Source organism: Ammospiza nelsoni, chromosome 1 (genome assembly GCF_027579445.1).
Source record: "Ammospiza nelsoni isolate bAmmNel1 chromosome 1, bAmmNel1.pri, whole genome shotgun sequence".
NCBI lineage: Eukaryota > Metazoa > Chordata > Aves > Passeriformes > Passerellidae > Ammospiza > Ammospiza nelsoni.
In genome coordinates this window covers 118,518,614-118,529,452 of record NC_080633.1, presented here as the reverse complement: position 1 = coordinate 118,529,452, position 10,839 = coordinate 118,518,614, and positions in this window count along the sequence as shown.

Sequence of the window (10,839 nt, the reverse complement as noted above, 5' to 3'; positions counted from 1 at the left end):
TTGGGACAAAAGGGATTAAGAAATATCTGAAACAGAATGCTGCAAATTCCTCAATGGCCTCTGCTGGCTTTGAAAACAGAGCAGCAGCTAATTTTTCTTTCTCTTTTAGTAACAAATTGGAAAAAAACACTATTATGGCTCACATTGACATCAAGGAAATAATAATAATAATAATAATAATAAATATTTTGCATTTGTATGGTAGTTTTTATCCCAATTTTTCAAAGGATTTTTCAAACATTAATGGTGTTCCACTTTATTCTCTGTTGGTAAAGGGGTCACATGGTGGTGTGGGAGCTCAGGAAGGCAATTTATGGTGTGGTGGGAAACTCATGTAGAGCTTAGGAAGTGATGCAAGCTCCTGTCAACAGCTCTATGGCTAAATCATGTTTAAGATAAAATAGTCTGTCTAATCTGTCACTGTCACAGTTGGTTGTAGTAGAAAGGGACAAAATCTTCTATGTAATCCATTGATTCTGCTGCAGATGCCACAGCGGAGGAAGCCAAGTTTTGGCTGGTTTAGCAATATCTCTTGATCTATTTACTTTAGCAAATCCTGGCCTTGGTTTTGTTTGGGTTTTTGTTTGTTTGTTTGTTTGTTTTTTGTTTTGTTTTGTTTTTTTGGGTTTTTGGTTTTTTTTTTTTTGGTCTCCCACAACAGTTAAAAATACATGCAAAAATCTGTAATTGTGGTATATCTACCCATGTTCACAGAAGGCAATAACACAGTAAAAATAACTCGAGTAATTTTCTTGCTTTTTTACATTTGCAGCGCTCCAAAATATTCTGCACTTGAATGTATTCAAAGAGACAAATTTTGGCCTGTCAGGAAAACTATCTCTCTTCCTCCCTCTTTGTTTTTCTTTTTGTTTGTAATTGGAAAAAGTACTGTTTTCTCACTGTAATAAATATCCAAAAAATTTGATATTCAAGTGAGGAAAGGAAAAAAAAGGATTTTTTTTCCCCACTGGAATGGTGACAAATGAGTAGTCTGTTTTAAGAATACCTCCATACCCAATGTACAAACAATCAGTTCTCTGGAGGCATCTCTTAAGTGACCTTACAGACACAGGGAATACTATGTTATCCGAGGCTCGCAGGAAACCCTGCCTTATCTGTGTCGGATATGAATCACAGGAGTTCTGATGAAATCTATGGAGCTACATCAGTTTACACGGGCTGAAAATCATGCTCAGCTGTACCCAGTCAAACAAAGGCACACAATTCTCCATTTGCCTCAACAAAGGCAGATGCTTTGCCTCCTTACCTGCTCCATTTGCTTTAATGAGGTGTTCACAGCAAAGCGTAAATGGTACCGTTTAGACGTCAACATTAAGAGTGGCGATGTTTTAAGAGTAGCACTTAAGGAAATTAAATGCGTAATCTGAGCTAATGTGAATGGTGTATGACTGTTGTTAAATAAAGCTAAAATGGACAAAGTAAAATTCTCTCAAGTGCCTTTAAAGAAGGCATGTTGTTAGTTGTGTGAGTTACACACATGGGGCTTAGTCTTGGTGCACTGGAAATTTATCCATTCAGATTTTAACACGGAAACAGGTGATTGGGATGACTATGTCTGTTTCGTGGCACTGGCACTATCTGTCACAAGAATAGTATTTGATATGCAAAATTCTAAAGGTGGAGAAAAACTGTGTGTTAGGAAATGCTGGGGAGGGACCGTGGCTCTTGTGTGTACACAAGGAGACAGGCAGGTGCTGTTTTGTCCCTGTCCCCACACATTGCAAATGTAAGTAGCAGAGGCATGATTTCATAGATTTACCCCAGTGATGTAGGCAGTGTCATTGGCTGTGCTGGAATTATACCAGATTTACTTCTGTCTGAAATGAGAAATGGGACTAGGTAATTTAGCTTAGCGTGCTGATATGAAATAGAAAGTGAAAATGTCATTCATTTGTGTTTCTTCTTGTACTGAGAAACTGCTGGAGGCCTTGTAGGAATGGAAGTATTTGTACTAACTAAACAGCATTTCTTATATATACATATAAATATAAATATATATATATGTGTGTGTGTGTGTGTGTATGTATGTATATGTATATACATCTAAATTTTAACTATATTTGCTTTAAAACAGTTCTTAGGAACATGTTATGCCTATGTTAAGTCATACCTTTGATTACTGGCTCTAACCAGCCTCTCATTTTTTGTGTCTGGGTATTAATCTGAGGACAAAGTAACAGCCTTTGCCAGACTCAACAAAACCCTGTATTCAGGGGGAAAGCGTTATCACAGATAAAAAAAATATCTGATTTAAAATAATTTTCAGACCTTTCTACTACCCTTAGGTTAAAAAAAGGAAAAGAAAAAGCAATGAATAAATTAGTAGCCACATCATCCTTCCAACAACCTAATTTCAATAGTATCGTAATAAAAGGACAAAGGTCATAGATTAAAGTATTGTAATGGAAATGCAAAATCTATAGGTTTAAAACTGTATTTTTAAAGATAGTACTAGTAACGATTATAATTTGAGCCTAGTGTCACTAATAAGAAAATAGTTCTATTTCATTCTGATTCAAGAGCCAATATTTACAAGAATGGGTGTATATAAGCATAAATAAACAGTTAACAACTGTACTGAAATATCTGCATGGAGTTTTGTGTCAGCTGTAGAACTGTTTGTCTAATGCTCTTATCAAGACACCTGTTACAATTTAATCTTTTTTTCTCTTTCTCTTAGTAGGAGGCAAGTAATAGGCTCAGGAGGTGGCTAGAAAATGAAAATAGGAATATAATTTTGCCAAAATCTTAAAATACATCAAATTTGTAATTCATAAATTACAAAAGTATTCGCAATACTTAGAGTAAAATCACAGAGAGTAATGGAGCTCAGACCTACTGAAGTCTGGCATCCAGAGTGCTCTATCCTAAATAAACAATCCTTTGGGGGAACCCAAACTTCGCTGTGGTGGGGGAACCCAAAGGGACTTCTGCATCAGAAAGTGCAGCAACTTAATCCCTCCCTCCACAGAGAGCAGATGGAATGATTTCCTCCAACTCGAGTATGAACAGTTCTTGTCCTTCTTCCTAGTGACCCTCAAAGTCAGAGGCAAAAATGCATGGAGGAGACTGTCATAAATAACATATATATTACACTTTTGTCTGCAGTTTTTTACATGTGGTTATTTAAAGGAAGATAAATAATATTGACTTCCTATGGTATGTTGCATTCCCTCCCTCTCCCTGTCCACTCCCCCTTAAAATATTTTACGTATGGTTGAGGATCCATACAAAAATAACCGACATTCCCTCTACCTAATGTGGTAGTACATAGTGTGGAAAAAACATTCATTTAACTTCTGTCATTTCCTAATAAAATCCTTAACAAGCAGTTTGCAGTGCCAAGGTAGTGCTGTAGGACTCTTTCTCACCAGATTGGAGCAGTAATAAAGAGGCACCCGAAGGATGCCGGGGTTTGAGTCCAGGGGATCTGTTCAGTATCGCATGTCAGGTGACTGACCCAGGGAACACGAGAACATGCTTAGCTGGGAAGACTCTCCCCATCTTCACCTGGGCATGCAGAGGTTTGCATACCTGCTCTATTGGCTGTCAGCTGTCTTGGTGCCAGCTGAAGGACAGTGGGGAGCAGAGCAGCCTTCAGCCGTTCAGATTGCTTCCTTCCACAGGAGCAGATGCCTGACCCCTGCAGTGTTTTGTTGTCTTGTGGCCACCCCTGAGCCTCCCTTGCTGAGGTAATGAGCTTGAGAGCAGACACAGACTGTGATGTACCATTAGTGGCATGTGGGCTGCTTCAAATCTGTACAGCCTGTGGAGAAAATTGGTCCTCCTGGGTGTGCACAGGACACAGGAGCAACTGCTGACTGTCTCCCAAAGCAGCTCAGCTTGGAAACACCTGATCTGATGCATAGTGGAGGTGCAGGTCTTTGTCCAGTTTAGTTCTTGTGCTCTCAAGCCTCCTCTGTTGCTAGCAGGATTGACCTCTTGCCCTGAAGTACTGCGTTTGTAAAGCAACTCCTCACTTGTGCTGGAGCATTTGGAGAGGAAAGGTGGGCAGAGCTCCTCCAGCTTCTCACCTCCTGGAGGCCAAGGTTAGGAATGGCGCTGAGCACAGATCAGGAGAGTGAAAGGGACAAAGGGGCTGTTTATTTTACTGGAAGACTGTAAAGACTTTATTTTGCTAGAAGACTGTCCTGCCTGTGTGGAACTTACTTGGGAGCAGCCTTGAATTAAAGGTGGAAACCATAAATCAATCTTATGCAACCTTTTCCTGGGGACACACTCTGTTGGAGTCACAGGCTGTTGTAAATGGTTGGGTGAGGCTGGTGTGAGGGGAGGCATGGGCTGTGCTGAAGTCTGGGTTATGTTTGCGTAGCCCATGTCTTTATCAGCCTCTTGTGAGCCAGTCAAGAAATGTTATGAGTGACAGCTATAATCTAGTCTCCTCTGCCCTCCTAAAGTTCCTTGGGATAAATATGTTCTGGAGATCACAGCCACGAACTTGTTTGGTACAAGATAAATCTCGCTTTCTGGTCTTCATGCATTTCATGATTTTCAAAGCTAGGTAGATTTAATCTTCATTTATGCATGTTGTTATGCATAAAAATGGATATTGCTCATGGTACAAGCTTTTCTACAACATATTTCTTTTTAATATTTAGTTATTTAATTTGAAAATGTGTACAACTCTTCAGACACACTCATGCAGAGGGCCTAGTCTTTCAACCCAAACTATTACACAGATGTTTTCAAAAAGCTTGCATTTATTTTGTAAGGGAAAGGAAGACTTTTGTGGGATTTGTTCACAAATGCAGCTCACACTGCATGATTTCAAACTCCTTCAGTGCAAGAGAAATGTGTTATCTTCCTTTGCCGTTTCTTCCCTTCTTCCCACAAAGGAAGCTTTGGAAGGATTTCTCATGTCAGTGCAGAGGACACAAATCTGAGTATGTACGTGTGTGTGTGTGTGGGGGGGGTATGTGCGTTTGTGTGTGTGTGTGCGTGTGAATTTTTCCATAGGAACTCCTGCAGCAAACCAGTGTGGTTTGCTTGGCCTCATCCTTCTGTGCAGTTGCAGAATGAAGAGGTGGAAAACAACTTGCACATAATTTGTGTTGTGTCTCTCTTCCAGGGGTGTTCTGTTCTTTACCCTGCACTGCTCAGGTTTTCCAATTTGTTTTTAAATAGCTTGTGGTTATGGCTTCTCCTTCTTCCCTTGGGATACTATTCCACAACCTAATGGTTCTCAAAATTAGAATTTTTCCTTCATCCCAGGTGTATGACTTTGTTTATAAAGCAGCGAATTCATGCAGTAATGTGCATGGTGCAGATGTTTCACATGGGGACATTTATGTGAAGTGCTTCCATTGAAAAATGGGGATAAAATCAAAAAAACCTTATTAAGTTAATTTACAATATATGATGTGTAAACACACTTTTATTTTGCAATTTCACCACAAAATTAGCGACACATACAACTGTAATACTGTATTGCTGCATAAAAATTAATTACCAAGAATTCTATTTATCCAAAGCTTAGGATCACAGCAAATTAATTATAATTCTTCATATAAAAGAAGGAATTTCATAATACATTCTTACAAAATATATGTATAGTACATTTCAACCGTTTAAAATTTTTGACTGTAACAGGGCCTTTTTTATTTTTCTGCTTTTTCAATAAAGCGGCAATTGAGATCTATCACATCCATAGCATATATCACTGTTTTTATTCAAGAATTCTTGTGAAAATAAAGCACTTCTTTTATTCACAAAAATCATAATTGCAACATACATAAAACCTGTCAAAGCTCCAATTTCCAATATTCTAATGAATATCAAAAGAGTCCAGCATTTGTGACTTTGACAAATTGCAAATGAGGTTTTATTCATTAAGAGGGCCGCTAATGTTTATTTAAATGCAATTTACTGTTGCATTATTGATTAGCTACTGCAAAATTATCTTACAAGGAGCACGTGTAGCAAGAAGATTTCAGGTTGAGAAAGGATTTATCTAGGGAAGGCCTGTAGGCTTGATTTAGGCCCCAGGACATGAGAGTTTTAATTTATCTGGAAAGAAAGGCCTGGTGGAAGGTTTGCTTTGTTTGCATTTAGACAGCAGATGAAAGGGGTTTTGATGTTGAGCTGAGAGAAAATGGCTGCCACTCTTGTTATTCACAGAGAGAATTGAGCAAAAGGAAAAATCTATTATAGGGAGCAAGATAAAAAAATGTCTGTCCTCCCCTGCCCCCCCGCCCCCAGTCCTATTCAGCATCAGGCTATACGTGGCTTGTTATTTTTGGAAGGAGAAATAATAAAGAAAATGTTGCTTATTATCTAAAATCTCTTAAAAAATACCCCCCATATTGCATTAATTACTGAGCCCCAACTTGTTTCTTCAGCGTCACAAAACTCCAGTGAGCTTGCCACATCTGACCTGAGAGCACAAATTAAATCTGGGCCTATATGTTTTAATGAAATCTGAATGTGTGGTGTTTTCACTGTTTCCCAACATAAGCAAACACTTTCTGGCAATATCTCATGGAACTAATTGATAACAGCTCAAAGAGTAATCAGAGCCTCTTTGGCTCCCACCTTAAGGAGGAAGGCATCTGCAGTACTTACTTGCTTTAGCACTGGTTTTGTCTACAAGAATCAATTAGCCATGTAAACCACTGGCATGAATCCTATCCTTCCTGAGGGGTTCTGCTGCAAGATTAAATAGAACTCAAGCAAATACATATAAGGGATGGAGATTTAAGAAGGGGTAGTCATCCCACTCATCTAGCTGACAGAAGCCTGTGAACCTAAACAGTGCCATTGGATCAGGCAGAATCTGGCAAGCAGGCAGCCTCTGTTCCTGAAATAAACTATTTTAAATTTCCAACTTGGAAAAAAGTGTCTCAAAAAGAATAAACTGCTACTTCAAAAGGCATGGATCAAGTACACAGTAGCACGACCTGAATGTCCTTTTCTGGACTCATTACAACCTGACAGGACTTCTCATTCCAAATGACAGTCAGGAAAACTTGGAAAGCTCTCAGCCAATTGGAAGGTGGAAGAATGATCCGACTAAAATTAAATCTGAAACTCAAATATTACACCAAGACCTTTCAACTTGCTCATTATTCCATTAAACCAACTGTAAAAGCACCATTCCTCATCTGAAATGAGTTTAGAAAAACTTTCATTGTGTGACTTGGTCCACAAATAAGAGTGACGGGAGCAGAATGATATTTTCCTTCAGGGCTTATACCTTTACTGACTCTGATGATGATGACTAAGTATCAGATCTGACAAGCTGAAGGTTAATTACTTACTCTGTGTTTCAGGTCTGTCAGGGCAGAATATCAGCATTGATTTATTTACCAAAAGTCAGGAGTATTTGGTATTTAGTTTGGGCATAGAGAACTGTTGTTCTAAACACTTGTTTTCTTTAGAAAAGTGCTAGTCTTCTACTAAACTGAAAATGTTTCTCTGCTTCCCATTTTGGCCTCATTTAAATTTCTCTTCTTTCCTCAACTTTCAAGGACCTCTTGATATTTTTTCTCTTTACTTTCAGTCCATGGCAAACAGTAAAATACTTCAGTCACATCAGTGAAGATCTCGAGCAGTTAGAATGCTCAAATAGAAAGCAATGTAGATGGTGTAACTTTGAAATGGGTGAATGTAGTGGTCCATTAGAAAATACATAACACTTTAAATCACACTGTTAGGGAAAAGTCTTCTTAAAAAATTCAGGTTTGTGATGAAAGCCTTTCCACATGAATGTGACATATTTCAATCGTTAACTGGTGAGGAAAACAGATGAGGTGGTGCTGCTGATGCAGCAAAGGAGAGAGATGTCTGAAATGCTGCTAGTGAAGCATTGCTTTGGTAAACTTTTCAGCCTTTTCCAATTTTTTTTTTTTTGCAGCCCACAATTAAAATAGAAACAAAATTTATGAGAAGAGGGATTTATTTATATCACATATAAGGCCTCTGAAGTCTTTCTCAGCAGCATTGCTCTCACTTTCTTTCTGACTCTGTCCTTTATGTGCCCCCACATCCCTCAGTCTCCCCTGTTTTGCCAAAACTTCAGTTATATCTCACTCTTCTGTGGTTCTTTCTACTTTCCTCAAAGAACAGCTTCCTCCCTGATACCTGCGTTTAGTTGGGATTTATTTGGGTGCAATTAAATCTGGATTTCACCTGGGTCATGTTGGATACAGACATTAGAATTCCACTGGCACTGTATGACAAGAGACAAATATAGATGCAGTGTCCTATTTCCTTTTTGTAGTCTCTAGTATTCTGTACTTGTTGGTTTACACAGACTATATATAGAGCTGCTCTTTTGTTTCCAGAAAAGATTCCTTTGCATGCATTATCTATCCATAAATCCTTTTCTTTGCAGTGTAGAAGCCTACAGCTACGGTTGGAGTCAAGTTATGCTGAGATCCCTGATCAAAACACACACACTTCAATGGAAACATCACTCATTGGGAGTTTGCTCTGATGTTGCCTGCAACAAACATTTAGGAACTCTTTTATTTTTTTCTTCTCTATGTCTGACTTTAATTTAGAACCCAAAGCTCCAGTTAGTTATATGTATATTCTAAATAATAATAATAATAATAATAATAATAATAATAATAATAATAATAATAATAATAATAATAATAATAATAATAATAATAACATCTGAACAACAACTTCTTTGCAACACCAAGTAATGACATTTTTATTCTTTTCTTTGAATTTCTCAGTACCACTAACCTTCAACAGAAATGTTCTCTATTTCTTTAAAAGGATGATGGCTATCCCCTACTCAAGTCCATGTCCTGAAAACAAATAGCTTCTTAGCATTTCCCCCAATATCTTTTTTCCAAAGACAAATGAAAATTTCTCTAATGTTGTCTTCTGAGCCAAAAGGAGTGTCAAACAAAACAACGTTCTGTATAAAAGAAAATAAAAAAAGAAACTTGACATCCATATAAGATGGATGTAATTTTCCTTGGGGAAAAATGCTACTTGTATATGTTGAATATCATAGATTTGTACTACTTTGAATAATTTACCTTGAGGATTTGGCATAATATGCATAGAAAAATCATGGTAGAAGGAATATAAAGAGAAACACTGTGCAATGCAAGGGTACAGAAATGTAGGAAGAACAATTGTGCTGGTGGAGCCTTGGTCCTGTGCATAAAGGATGGCTAAGAGTCAGATAGATAAGTCAAGCAACTCCTGTCATCTAATGCAGGACATCTATGCTGGACATACAGAGGAAAAGTACAGCACTCAGACTATTCTGTCTGTGGTGGGTTGACTCTGGCTGGATGCCAGGTGCCCACTAGAGCCACTCTATCATTCCCCTCCTCGTCTGAGATGGGGAGAGAAAATACAACAAAACTCTAGGGTCAAGATAATGACAGGGAGAGATCATATCATGGGCAAAGCAGACATGAATTTGGGAAAATTTATTACCAATGAAAGCAGTGTAGTATTACAAAAAAACCCCAACTGAAGCTTCAAAAACTTCTCCCCACGCCTCCCTTCTTTCCAGGCTTAACTTCACTCCCCATATTACCTACCTCATCTCCACTGGCCCAGGGAGGCAGGGAATGGGCCTGGGATCAAGTCTTCACCAGTTGCATCTGCCACACCCTCCTCCTCCTTGGAAGGATTCCTCACACTCCTTCTCTGTCACCATGGGGTCCCTCATGGAGCCTGCCCCAGCACCGCCTTGCCCTGGGGTCTCACCTCCTTCAGGCAGCTGTGCAGGTGAATCATGGGCTGCAGGTGAATCTCAGCTCCACTGTGGACCTCCATAAGCTGCAGGGGGACAGCTTCTCTCACTGTGGTCTTCATCATGGACTGCAGGGGAATCCCTGCTCCCATGCACAGAGCATCTCCTGCTCCTCCTTCTTTACTGACCTCAGGGTCTGCAGAGTTCTTTCACATATTCTCTTCTCTCTCTGGTTGAAGACAGAGTTGTTTTTTGACCTTTTTCCAGCCTTTTTAAATATATCCCAGATATGCTACCACCATTACCAATGGGCTTGGCCTTGGTCCATCTAGAAGCCAGTTGGCATTGGCTCCATTGGATGTGGGGGAAGCTTCTGGTAGCTTATGACAGAATTAACACCTTTCTATCTTTCCTTGCTACCAAAACATTGCCAAGCAAACCCAATGCACTGTCCAGTTCCTGTTCTGGACTTACTCTCAAGCTTGAAGAAGACCAAAGAGAGTCAGAAGGCAGAGACATGAACTTTGGTACAGCGTATTTTCAAAATGAAGGATTATGGTAGAAATGGTGAAGCATAATAAAAAGAAATTCAAGAGGGATTCAAATGGCAAAACACTGTCAAAATACTTGTGAATAGAAAAAAAGAGTGTTTAAAAATACTGCTACGGATTCAGCAAATATATGCTAACTATCAAAACAATCTTCAGTAAGACAATTCCTTCCTCCCAGGCTGATGGATTTTAGGCAGTAGGATATTAACAATGAGATGAAGGACATTATTAAATGTAAGAATTTTGACTTCCAAATTGAAGTTCTGTTCAAGCGAAGAAAATTAAAAAAAAAGAAAAAAGAGAAAAGCTTTGGCAAGTAGGTGTTAAACACAATAAGGCAAGCCAAAGAAGGGTTCTGAAGAGGAGGTTGTTAAAGGCATAATAACTAAAAGTGAATTCTCTTCAAACACATCAGAGGCAGGACTTGTGAGATAGTCTGTAGGGCCAATAGATGATGGATATAGTAAAAGAAAGCTCAAAGGAAACAAAGACACATAGAGAAGCAAAATGAATTCTGTGCTTCTTTGTTCACTGGGAACGGGGGAGGCAGCCAAGGTAAAACAAAAACTTTATTTACAG